The sequence below is a fragment of the Lissotriton helveticus genome, chromosome 5_2 (genome assembly GCF_964261635.1).
Source record: "Lissotriton helveticus chromosome 5_2, aLisHel1.1, whole genome shotgun sequence".
Classification (NCBI taxonomy): Eukaryota; Metazoa; Chordata; class Amphibia; order Caudata; family Salamandridae; genus Lissotriton; species Lissotriton helveticus.
This window is the reverse complement of record NC_136066.1, coordinates 13,631,336-13,645,649: the sequence shown is the minus strand read 5'-3', so window position 1 is coordinate 13,645,649 and position 14,314 is coordinate 13,631,336.

Below are 14,314 nucleotides of genomic sequence, written 5' to 3'. Positions count from 1 at the left end.
CAGAGGCAGAGGTTTTCTGCCCGATCGTGGACAGGTCAAAGCCGCCAGAGACTTTACCAGTCCACGGCGTCTTCAAAGCGCTCCCAGCACTTCTGTGAACCGAGACCGTTCTCGACAACATCATCAACATAATCCAACCAAAGTCTTGGGGTTACAGCTCTTTCAGTTATACCCCTCGTTGTCTTTGAAGTTTCCATGTGCTCAGGGGTCCCCACCCCTCCCTAAATCAGTCTTGCCTATCCCCCCCCCCCCCCAGTGTCTCCGTCCTCTCTTTGATACTGGGGGCCTGGATCTTTAATCACTCAGAGGGAGATGGTTCTATTGTTTTATGGCTCTGAGCCAGGCCTCTTCACCTCGCAAAGCCTCTTGTTCTCCCCGCTCTACGTGCAGGACAGCCTGGCGCGGTCTCCATCCCTCCCCTGGGGCACGACCTCCCTCAGCCTTTCTCACCTCTCCCCGATCCAAGCAGGCAATTCACACTCTGCTGAGACACGCAAAAAGGTCTAAAGCACAAACTCGGCCATTTTCTCAAACAGCGGTTTCTGGACACACAGCGACAAAACCATCTATCCAAAAAGATGCGTTATGATGCAGTGAGCTCAGACATACCAAACTTCACTGTTCCATTTCCAATTCTTGGGAAACTAGACTAACAATACTACACCCAGCCTCCACCAATCTGTCCTACGGGCAGGATGGCCTTTCACCCGGGAAAATGAAATGGAGCACTTTCCACTGTCAGGGCCTAGCACCCACACTGGCACAGGTCCTGCCTTTTACCTATACTGCACCAAGCCCAGAGGTTACCCAGGATGTCCTACAGGGGTGCCACATGTGTATGCAAAAGGGAAAGTCAGGCCTGACAAGTGGTAGCACTTGTCAGGACAACATGCTAAGTTAGCAAACTGCGCGCAGGCCCTAGACTGAAGACCTGTGTTCCCTCTCTGTCTGCGCATTTCTTTAGTATTAGCCCTGGCACACACAGTGCACATCAACTAGGGATCTTGCTAGTAAGGCAAACATACCAACCAGAGACAACCAATCACCACTATAATTTAATCAGGGAACATCTGTACTTGCACACTGATTAGCAGTGGCAAGTACCTACAGCATCTAACTTCTGAGGAGGCAAAGGCAAAAAGTCAGGGGTAATCACGCCAAGCTATGCCAGGTCTAACAATCCGATTAGGGCTTGGCGCCCTACCAACCTAGCACTGACCCCCTGGCCAACTGGCCTTCTCTCTGCGGCTCAAATGCCCTATGTCCAAAATGTCAGGGCTTGGCTGTCACTGCAGCAACATCCAAGTGCGCAATTGCGCTGAGGCAGGGCAGGTGTGTATCTCACTCCCTTCTTCTCAGATTTCAAAATGCCCGCAAAGAAATAGTGGCACTGGCACTCCTGTGCCTCCTGGGTCCTCACTGGGACTAAATGTGCCCAATGTTGCAGTTGCCCCCTACAGTGGTGCAACAGAAGAACCAAAACAGCACTGGCACCACTGTGCCGCCTGAGCCCCACTCCAGGACTCTTAAAACAAAAAGTGCCCCCTTGGTGGAGCTGCCCGCTACGGTGGTGCAGCTGTGCAGGAAACATGGCGTTGTACTCCAAAGCCCCGCTCAGGGGCTTTTTTTTATCAAACTGCCCCAACGTTGGAGTGGCCCGCTCACCTGCAGGTCCTCTCATAAAATAGGCACTGACAATGTGCCAAGCAAAGCCCTCACTCACCGGACTATTCCGGTCTGCAGCGGAGAAGCGCGAGGCTCCCCCTCGTTCCTGCTGCCGGTCGTGGAGGAGACTGTTGGCCAAGGAGAGCCCTCAGGACTCCGGTCGGGTCTCCTGGGACACTGGAACAGTTTGACGGAGGCGGGGTAGGCTCCCGCCCTCCTTCCGGGACAAGCTCTGCCCTGGACCAGGCCGCCTCTGTCTAACTTCGGGTTGCGTTCCCGGTGCGGCGCCATCTTCTTCCTGCAAAGTACGGAATGGGCACCCACCTCGAACAAAGCAATTGCGGGGTTGGCACCCGTTGCAATCAATAACAAAAGCACGGTGGGCACTGGCCCAAAAAGCGGCAGAACCGCGTTGTGGGCACCCACTGCCAAGGACATGCTTAAAGCGGGTTAGGCACCCACCAAAGAAGCACACAAGTGGGCTGGGCACCCTCCTCAGTCAGCAAAATGCGGGGTGGGCTCCTGCTTCCCACACTGTGCAGCGCTGCAAATAGAAGCGCTCCACGAGGCGCTAGGTCCTTGGAAGTCCTTAGAGGTTAAGGGGGCAAAGCTGGGTCCAGGCAGGGCAGCACACAGGGCCCTCCAGCAGGGAGGCAGTCCCTCGTGGCGGTTCCTCCTGAGCCCCAGCAGCAGCAAGCCCCCCAAGCTCAGGAACAACACCACATCATGGGGTCCCAGCCCCTATATTTATAGTACATCTGGGCTTTGTCTGCCCGGGCACAGGGCTTGGGTGAACCAGCCAAAACGGGTTAAGGGGGGGAATTGGAGCACTCAGTTTACCAGCCTCCTCTTCCCCTATGTCATGTGGGGGCTCAGTGATCAGACACACCACAGGGGGCGGAGCCAGCATTGTACAGGGCAGGCACAGACCTATTCAGGGTCAGGGGAGTGCTCCTGCCACTACTCCCAGCACAGATGTCCCATTCAGCTCAGCGCTGACTCGCCCTGCCCCTTCTGGAGCCACAAACACCTCTCAGCTCCTGTCAATCACAAGCCAGACATGCAATTCACATCAGGCAGGCAGACAAATAGCACACAGAAATGCCAACCTCTAAAAGTGGCATTTCTCAAATAGTTATAATAAATCTGCGCACACCCGTGTGCAGCATTTATTATTACTATTCCAACCATACCAGACTTGACGACGCTGCACCTCTCATATCAGGAATTACCACAGAAACACTTATCAGGGAATCCCCAATGCATTCCTATGGGAGGGCAGCCTCACAGCAGTGAGAAACCAAAGTGGCCGTTTGTCACGACCAGGACATGTCCCACACTTAGGCACCTGTCCTACGTTCTACCTACAGTGCACCCTGCCCATAGGGCTAGCTAGGGCCTACTTTAGGGGTGACTGATATGCAGTAAAAGAGGGTCACAAACATGGCATACACTTTAGGTGCCACATCACAGCTGCAGTCACACTGCGTGCACAGGCCCTGCAATGGCTGAGGCCTGAGACAGGTTTAAAAGGCTACTTTGGTGGGTGGCGCAAGCAGCGCTGCAAGCCCACCAGTCACCAAAATGACCCTTTTATAATTGGGCATAGGACATAATTATAAACAAAACAAATGGTATAAAGGAATAGATTTGACACAGGTACCGAGCAGAGTACATTTAATTACCTACTCCGCAATTGTTATTCTTGATAAATGTATTAGACCAAAATTATATCCTACATGGACAATAGCACCTAATCAATGAAATACAAAAGATGACACTAATAAGGGGGAGTCAATAGAATTGCAGTGATGTTTTAAATTGTAGGTTGTCACACTAGAAAGATTGGATTAGTTGACTAACCTTTAAGTGGGCCACCTGGACTACCTCTTAGTGGTCTATCCAGAATTGTATGGAAGACACTAGTGACAATAATTTCTTAGGGTTATTGTGTTATACATGTATGTTGTTTTCTTTATGTATAGAACAGTGTGATATATGTCATCTTTTGTATTTCATTGATTAGGTGCTATTGTCCATGTAGGATATAATTTTGGTCTAATACATTTATCAAGAATAACAATTGCGGAGTAGGTAATTAATTTATACCATTTGATTTGTTTATAATTGCATACCCACCAGTTGCATTTAATTTACCAGCCCTGGGTATCTGAGATACCACTTCACAAGGGACTGACAGGTACATTAAACAGGCCAAACAGGTGTAGACCAATCTTACCATATGTAACACAGAGAGCACACGCACTTTACACTGGACAGCGGTGTTAAAGTGCCCTGAGTCCTAAAACCACCAACACCATGTTAGAAAAAAGGCTAGGAGAAAGGCAAAAAGTTTAGGGATGACCCTGCAAAAAGGGCCAAGTCCAACAAGCTTGAAAGATAACTCTCTTTCCACCCCAGTGGCACCGAGTACGTCTTTCAACCACCATCTACCTCTACCTTTCACTCCTACACCCCATTACTCCTTCCTCGCACCCACCTCTCACCACCCACCCTCGCCAACTGCACTCCCTCTGGAACCCATCGATCCTCCAAACTCTCCGTGCTCAGCCCTACTCTCTTTAGAAAATAAACTAGGATTCCTCACCTCCTCTATCTCCCAGCTTGAAGCCTCCATCTCTCTACGTAGTACTAACATTTCCACCCTTCCCAACAACCTCTTTCCTTTGGCTAACACCCACTTCCCTGAACTCCTGAGGAACACCTTGCTCCCGCCCCCCAAAAAAGCCACACACAATCTATCATCTGCAGACATCACTAATTTATTAGCTAGTTACAAGACGTCCAATGCCATCCCTCGTCCCTTCTCCTCTCCAATTTCATCTACTCTGTGCACTATCCCAACCATATCCTCTGCCAGAACGAAACATCAGCCTTATGCATTCCCTGGCACTCTCATACAGGAACATTATCTCTATCACCTCTATAAGCCCAATCGCCCCCTCGACCAAAACAGTCCTGTCCGAGTTGCGCTGCCTGCTACACAACTGCAGATCTGCAGTCAAACACAAGCTCGAAGTTTCTGACACCGTCACTCTTTACAATCTTGACCTTCTTCTCCTCACTGAAACCTGGTTTAACGACATCTCTCATACTATCTTTGATCTTCTACTACCTCTGACTACTCCGTCTTCAGAAACGATAGAACAGATAAAGTGGAGGGCGGTGTTGCAATCATCTTCAGAAACTCCCTTCAGTTCAAGGTTCTTCCCAACAGCTCCTCACATACATTCGAATCCCTCTCTCTGGAGCTTCAAGTGCAACGTTTACCCCTTTCAGATTTCATGCCATCTTCACCCGCCCGGTGACTGCTCCTCTTTCTTGGAGGAACTACCGACTTCGTTAACGACCAATACGCCCAAAGTGACAAACAGATTTTTCTGGGAGAATTTAATCTCCACTGGGGCTCACTGGAAGACTCCGCTGCCAATGGGCTCGGCTCTTTTCTCTCAGCTAATGATCTTATCCAACACTGCACGGAACCGACACACTTGAAGGGATCTATTCTTGACCTTATTATCTCCAAAGTTGACATGCTATTGATTCCCAATTCCAGTAGACTGGTCCGACCACTTCCTCATCCCCTTCTCTCGGCACCTATCCCACTCTATAACTCTTGGCCAACCTACTGCCTGGTTCCGTAACACCAATGTGGTATATAAATAAATAATACCGGATCTATTTTTGAATGAATGAATGAAATAACAGATAGCTCAATAAAATAAGAGTCAAGATTCGAGGTAGTAGGAGTTTCTGCAGGTTTATTACAGCATAAGGACAGGATCAGGACAACCTGCATAGAACAGAGGTGACAGGGCCCAGCAGGACAACTGGGGCCCAGCAGCTGCCGGGGCTTGATCTGGGATGAGCGCGCTAACTTTTAATAACAATACATTGACTTATATACATAGCGCAAACACATAGCATTACATTGCAGTAGGCGTAGCAGTGGGTGGAGCAGAAGGCGTGACGCGTAGCAGTCGCGAGAGATAACAGTAAAAGTAGGTGTAACTGGGAGTATACATAGACATGTGGTGCAAACGTAACAGAATATGTCATGAATGGGGCGGAAACATTGGAGGGGGCTACCTAAGGAGCCGGGACCTCTAACCTAATGGTGCGCGAAAACTGGCAATGACGTATTACTAGGAGAAGCTGGGGGCTACGAACTCTGTGCTAGGAGCAGAGACTGAAGTCTGGAGAGTCGGAGCGACATGTACCTAAACCCTATCTAGTATCTGATGTTTAGGGAACATGTTGATATAAACTATAAGTCAGGAGGGGAAAGGCTAACTTGATTCTAAGACTGGACCATGCATTATTCTACATGTAGTGCGTGATGAAGAATATTAAATGACCATTAATACAGTATTTCTCTAACGTGGAGCCGAATAGGCTAGACAATGACGGAAACTATTGATGCAGTTCAGTAGCTTAGGAATGCAAAGAAGGAGGACTGAACTGATAACTGGAACTATAACATACTTTTGGCAGACTCAGAGGCAGAGCCGGGCTGCACCGGGCACTGCGAGGCAGGAAGTAAGTGAAGGGTCAGGGATACAGGTGGGGGCTGTATCGCTCCTCAGCGAGGCTTCAGGAGACAGGAGCTGAATCTGATGTCCGGGCCCTTTTGAGGCCTGGAAACGGGGACTTTACAATGGAATAACGTGCACACTGGGAAACGTGGCAACGTAGCTTTACATAGGCCTGATATTCGTAGTATTCACGAGGACTGGAAAATGTCATACCAGAGGTGGACACAACTATAATTGCGTCATTAATCAGACATGGGGAATAACATATGCATATTGGTCATGCACACATAACATATGATGGATGAGGCGTAGGGACACAGAACATGGCAAAATTTACTTTTCCACATTCCCTCCTTGTCACTACGTTTCCATCAGGAAACATCAATTCTCATGATACCATCTATCATTTCATACAGTACCATTTGCTCGTCTCGAATTGTCTTGGAACGGGATTTAGAACGGGGCTTGGGACTAGGAATACAAGAGGTAGCACAAATGCCGCAAATCGCAGGGCCACATTGTATACAGAGGCAGCAGCTAAATATGATCGCTACTGCAATACCTAGAAAGGACAGGACTTTCCATCCCCATGCGGAAATTATATTCCAGAACCAACCGGACCATATAAGTCAGTATAATCGACAATTGGGGACTCCCTTCTATGTCTAATGTGTACTAGATGTGTGTTTCTGTGATAATCAGATGGGGCTAGGAAAACAGGTGGCAGTAGGAAAGCAATGTAACAGGTTCCCTCCCAATCGAGGGGCAGACGGACATATGCAGTTTGACCACAAATAAAATAAGAATGACGTGAAGCTTTGAAAACAGATTTCCCACTGTCACTATACTGGATAACAGTAGTACATTCACTATGACCTACATGTACGGAACCATAACTACGGACACATAATTCGCCTTTGACAGGTAGTACTGAAATAGCAGGTAAGTCTGGAGTAGTATCAGACTGAACATTCAGGACCATAAAATTCGACGAATAATTACCTAAATTATATACTTCATTTTCTAGATCTAAACCTGTTCTGTGGGGGAGACCTTGCTTGTCTGGGAAACATGTACTGTTAAGAAAAGACATATCTGTTGAGGATGACGTTAACGTGGACCATGCTCCACATGAACCATTATGTGAGAATGGATAAGGAAAGAGTGGTAGAACTCCCTTCGGTGTCTGAAAAGGGGGGAGTCGACCACACACCCAACAATTAGTGGCATTGCTGGTCTGGTGTGAGTAATGTAACATACGGATGAAAGAATTGTTGCGCATAGCGAGGCGGTATGAATATTCGTGAGGAGGCAGATCACTAAACGTGTGCTCTACTGTAGCATTAGCAGACATATTTACATGAGGAACTGGAAAATACAGATAGAACGCATAGCTGGTGCAGGAAATCATAATGCTGATGAATAATATGAAACTTAGAAAAACGATACATTGAATTGAACTTCGACTAACTCTCTCACTATGGGGGTCTATTTTATACATGTCAGAAACAGTCTAACCGTTTCACCTAGGGGAGGACTTATACAATCAAACTGACTGACTTATTTTACTAGACCTGAGCTTTAACTTATACTCCTGTTGCGGAGTTTTCTCTAACAAGGGAGGGGTTGTAATAATGTCTTTTGCGGGACAGTCCTTTAAAACAATGTTTTGGCAGTCTTTAGAATCTTGGGAATCCTTGGAAATGTTTTTAGAAACCGGTTTCAATCCATTAAAAAGTTTAACATGAGAAAGGTGGATCCATCCTTTTCTGCCTTCCAACTTGACGGCAGTACGGGTGGTCAAGAGGACCTGACGTGGCTCCTTCCAACGTGGTTCCAGCGGACTTGATCTGTCAAAATTTCTGATCATCACCAAGGAGCCTGGAACGATCTCGTGCGGTGCCACCTCGGTATTGTCTGGAAATGCGGCGGCAACCTGTGAACGACATGAGTTGAGGGCAGACATCAAGGAAGCTAGGTAATCTGTCAGCATATTACATGAAACATCAGTAATACTTCGGGGTCTAGGAGTACCCCACATGTTAGGGGGGCGGCCGAATACGACCTCATACGGGGACAGACCTGATCTGGAATGTGCGACCATGCGCATATAAAACAAAGCGACTGGCAGAGCTACTAGCCAGTCCACACCTTTTTCTTTACAAACTTTGGCAATACGGATTTTCAGGGTCTGATTATGTCTCTCGACTAGACCGGCTGCTTCAGGATGGCGTACACAATGGAACTTCCACTGGTACCCTAACAAAAGGGAAACGTGCTTCATTAACTCTGAGGAGAATGGCTGACCGTTATCAGAATATACGACTCTAGGGAGTCCGTATCTAGGGAAAAATTCACGAACCAACTGCTTGGCAGTGGTCGCGGCTGTGTAATCTGGGACTGGATATGCTTCTGTCCATCTGGACAAAGCGCATACAACTACAAGGACATACTTGAAACCTCGACATCGCTCCATCTGAATATAATCCATCTGGAGGACCTCAAAAGGGTGGTCAGGGGGCTGGAAACCACCTTGTTCCACCGGGACACTTTTACCTGGATTAAACTGACAACATATCATACAGGTACGGACTTTCTGCTTGGCTGCAGCTCGTAAATGCTTGTTGAACCAAATGTTCTGGATACTGTCTAACATAGCTTTTTCTCCTAAATGTGCTGGACTATGTGCGGTATTGATAATGACTTGAACCATAGAGTCGGGGAGAAACCATGTGGCTCTACCCTTTGTTAACCATCCTTGATCTGTCTGGACCCCTCCTTGTTCAGACCATTTCTTGATTTCTTCAGGAGTAGCATGTAACTGGATATCTATGACATCTTGAGTAGGGTCCTTAACTGTCATACATGTAGTCGGATCTGGAGTATGTGTCTGATTAACTGGAATGTCTGGAGTCTGTGCTGTAAGCTTGGCTGTGCGATCTGCTAGATCATTACCTTGGGAAATAATGTCAGTAACTTTCGTATGTGCTTTGCATTTCATGATAGCAATGGATGTCGGTAAATGTATGGCATCTAACAGGGCTTGAATAAGGAGACCATGCTGAATCTTGGTTCCATGAGAAGTCATGAAACCTCTCTCCTGCCAGAGCACTCCGAAGTCGTGTACAACTCCGAATGCGTAACGTGAATCTGTGTAAACATTAACTTTCAGGTTCTTGGCGTGTATACAGGCTTGTGTCAGAGCGACTAGCTCTGCTGCTTGAGCGGACAGGGTATCAATACGGTGTGTTTCAATAACTTCAGTGTCAGTAGTCACTGCATACGCGGAGACTAGTTCTCCTGTACTAGTTCTCATACATGAACCATCCACATAAAGTGTCAGGTCAGGATCTGGTAACGGAATGTCTGTCAGGTCTTGTCTTGGCTTTGTCGTAATATTAACTACTTCCACACAGTTATGTGGGTCACGATTTAAACTAACTGATGGTAACAGTGTAGCAGGATTCAGGACGTTGCAGCGTCTAATATCTATGTGTGGCTGGAACAGTGTCAATTCATAACCTGTTAAACGTGCAATTGTCAAGTGCTGAGTTTGTGTTCGGTTTAAAAGAACTTCCACGGAATGTGGGACTTGCACTGTCAGGGAGTGTCCTAAAACTATGGAATCACTTTGTCTGATAGCTAGTGCTGTGGCTGCAACTGACTTGAGGCACGCAGGCAACGCCTGGGCGACTGGATCTAATGTGCTCGAAAAATAAGCACAGGGCTTGTATTGTCCTGCTTGATCTTGTGTGAGAACAGATAATGCTGTACCTTCGCGTTCAGTAACGAAAAGTGTAAAAGGCTTACTGTAGTTCGGTGTGGCTAGAACTGGAGCTTGACATAGGGCTTTCTTTAACTCATTGAAACTAAGTGTATGTTCAGATGTCCAAGGGAGGACAGTCGATACGGCTGCCTCCTGTGTCGTTAACTGTATCAGTGGCTTGGCTAGAAATGCATACTGAGGAATCCATTGTCTACAATAAGAAGTAAGGCCGATAAAGGCACGTACCTCCTTCTGGGTTCTGGGCTGGGGAAGACTCGCTATTAACTGGATACGGTCGGGTGTCAACTGCCTACCCCTCTTGGACAGCAAGTGTCCTAAGTATACCACTTGCTGAACACAGAATTGAAGCTTCGAAGGTGACACCTTGTGCCCCATCTCGGCAAGGAAATACAAAACTGTAAGTGACGCTCGTTCGCAGGCACTTTCAGAACGGGCTGTGATCAGTAGATCATCGACATACTGGAGCAGGGCAGTGTCAGTTGGCATGTGAATGTTGTCTAGTTGTCGCTTGAGTGCTTGACTGTAAATACTAGGGCTTTCTGTGAAACCTTGAGGAGCGCGTGTAAACATATAGCTCCTTCCATTTAAACAAAATCCGAAAAGAAACTGGCTGTCTGGATGAATTGGAACACTAAAAAATGCATTCTTAAGGTCTATGACAGTGAAAAACATGGCTTCGGAATCAATGGCTGTTAACAGGGAAGAGATGTCTGGAACAACTGGGTACTGAGGAATAATACATTTATTAAGCTCTCGTAAATCAATCACTAATCGATATACTGGGGGTGAATTTGGATCAGTACGTTTCATGACTGGAATGATCGGAGAATTGCATATATTGGAGTCAGTTTCTACGACTACTCCTTGAGCCATGAGCTCGTCAATAATTTTGGATAAGGCTGCTACAGCCTCAGGTGGCAATCTGTACTGTCTGATTCGTGGTAACACTACACCTGGTTTGAGAGTCACACGATGGGGTGTGATTTGCATGTAACCTACATCAGTTGGACCTTGCGCCCATAAATGCTGCGGAACATTAGACAATCTGGAATCAAAATCTCGTAATACATAGTGACCCTTAAAGTCACGTAGGAACAGACGTATTCCCTCTGGGGAACAGCAAATAACTGCACCTAACTCTTTCAGTGTCTTAATGCCTAATAGGTTTTCTGGACATGACTTAGTAAGTAACAGATCAGTAGTGCGGGACAATGGACCTATTTCTAGAGTGACTGGCTTTGATATCTCATTAACTATTGGCTTTCCTGAAAATCCAAGGGAAACATTTCTTGAGCCTGAGAGCGGAGCCCCTGGAACTTCGGCATGACTAATTGTGGTCCTACTTGCCCCTGTATCAATCAAAAACTTTCTGTCTTTCCCTAATACTTGACTGTGAACATAGGGACCTTCTTGATCTACAGGAATCTCGATGAGAGGCAAGCCTACCTCCCTCTCTAGGCTGTTTCATGAATATGGCTGGTACTCTGGATACTCTGTCTGAGCATACTGGTACATCTGCGATGTAACGTGCTGTGTTGCAGCGATGGGCTGCGGTACTGTAACTGTCTGTGGTGCATTCTGTGGCTGAGGAATCTGTGAAACTTGTTCTTGTCTAGGCGGACGTGGTCTTTCTTTATTCTTACCAGTAGCTATGTTATGTTTCAGAACTGCACACTCGTTTATAAAATGACCTGGCTGTTTACAATAATTGCAGTTCCCTTTAACGGGAGCTGCAGGATGACTGGCTTGATTCGGACCCCTCTTCTGACTGTCTTGAGGAACAGATTGTGCAACTAGCACTTTCATTTTCGTGTCTTTCATACGTTTTCTCTCGTGTTCTTGCTCTTCCCTGATTCTATTCTGGTGATACTGGAGCATCTGGAGCATCTGGGACGGGGTATTTGCTTGCCAGGTGCTTTCGACTTTCAAAACTCGGTTTTTAATTTGTGGACTTGAATTCTCGACTAATTTGGTAACGAAGAGGTGAGGGTATGACTCACTACTTGTCTTGAGACCACTATTGATACTGAAACATTTCTCAAATCTAGAATAAAAATCACTAATATCTTCATCTTGTTTCTGTTTACAGGCTGAGATTGCATCCCAGTCTTCTTTCCTAGTTGTCAATAATCTGGGTAAAACTTGAATCAATAATTCTGGTAATTCTTTACATTTATCTCCAAGACCGGTACCTGGTACTCGTGCCTTGTCTTCAGCTTCTAGAGCTGCCCAATCGATCTTTTTCTCTCCCACCTCCCATTCCTTTTCCTTTAACTTTTCATACACTCCTGCGGGTAACAGGACCTTTAACATTTTAATGATATCTGGGTAAGTATATTCTCCCATACGGAGCATGTCTTTTAATTCTCTATGGAACCCTGCTGGATCTTTGTCATGACAGGGAATTAATTTCTTCATTTCAAGAAGTTCCATCTTTGAAATTGGAGTGTATACAAACACTCGTTGCATTACGCCACCCGCCCCTTGGACTGGGTGGACTTCTCGTAACGGATTCTGTCTGTCTATGTAGAATGATCTACTTTCTGGGGGTGAGACATGAACAAAATGCGGGTTCAGGAACGTTCTATATTTGTGGCGCTGTTCTAGAATGACACTAATTAAATCGGTACCTAGACCTCTCCATTTATACTGGAGTAACTCGTTCAGGATATCGTGTAACGGGCCTGGATCAGAGTGTTGACCCTCATACAGAGTAATGAGGTACTGGATCATATACATACCCACCAGTCGTTGCTCGGCTGGGGGCAGTTTCAGAAACATTTGTGCCACTATTTCGTCTGGAAAAGTGGTAGAATCAGTAATCCATCGGACTGCTGATCGGGCTAGTTCTTGTTCATGCATAGTACTTAATTCACTATAACCGATTCGTGATTTCAGAATGTGATCGGTAGCTTGAAATACTTGTTCTAGAGAACCTTGTTCTGGTGCTTGATGATGAAAAATAGACTTGTGTTCTAGGCGTAAATGGCGATCTGGAAATCTAGATTTTCCTACATACGCTATTCTGGCGGGATTCTCGTTCTCTTCCTCTTCAGGATCAGAGATACTTTCTTTCTCGCTTACTTGTGCTGCTTTACGTTGTTCGTGTATCTTTATTATTTCTTTACGGATTTTCTTGTACATACTCTCCATGGCACTAATGGTTTTGTGCTTACCCTCGGCTATATTATCACTCCACCTTGTCAGGATTCTCATTTCGGCGGAATCTTTAGACGGGTAATCTTGTTCTCTTATTAGACAATTGATCAGGAACTTTAATATCATGAGCTGGATCTCGGCTTTCCTTTGAGACATAATCTCGCCAATACTTTCTGGATCATCCCCTGTACGGATGAAACGATATATTCTGTCTAGATCTTCTTTCATATTCGGCAAGGTGACTAGATACTCGGTCACTCTCCTTACACGTAAGGAATATAAAACCATATTGTATTCGCCTGGAACTGGATCATAGACACATTCGGTAAGGGTTTGCCTGATTTCTGTAACAGACTGATGTTTAGGCGTGCGCTGTAACGCTTGAGCATGTAATTCGAGTAATGTTGAACGCTTGTGTGGCGGCGGGGTTTGAGGAAGACCTCCTCCTGCGGCCCCTAGACTAGAATCGTCTACTGACATTCTTCGTCCTGGCAGGGTCGGTAATTGTAACGTGGGCTGGACTTGTATGGCGGACTGGGCCGGGGGAGCTGTTAAGGGCACCCCGGTGTCTGAAGGAGCAGGAAGTGCCTGATTTACAGGGACTGGCGGAGCGCGAACAGGATTTGCATATTCTGGGACTGTGTCGTCCAAGTAGGACGAAATAAAAATATCAGCTGCGGTCGGTTTGTGACGTAGCTTGGTCGGAACTAACGGTGGCGGGAAATTACTAGATGCCTCTGGGGTCGCTTTTGGCACACCTTCGGCAAGGAGAGGATACATACCCTTAATAAGGGCATGCCTCTGTCTGTCTGACTGTTCGGCTTTGACTTGTTCACCTATCTCGATTAATTCTCTTTCTTGGGCTCGTTCTTGGGATTCTCTACTTAACTCTGACTTTCTGACTTCCTTTTCCGTTCTTCTATGCGCTTCTTTACGCCATAACTCGATGGCATCTTTCTGTGACTGTCTGGCTTTCTTTTTCCATAATGCTTCTTCTACTCGCATGATACATTCGGCATCCCATGTACCCGATACGGGCCATCTATACTTTTCTTCTAACTGTTTGGTATACTCTACCCATAAATCTAGATACATTATGGCGCTTATGCCATGTTTCTGATACATAAAGTGACCTGGACTGTCCCTA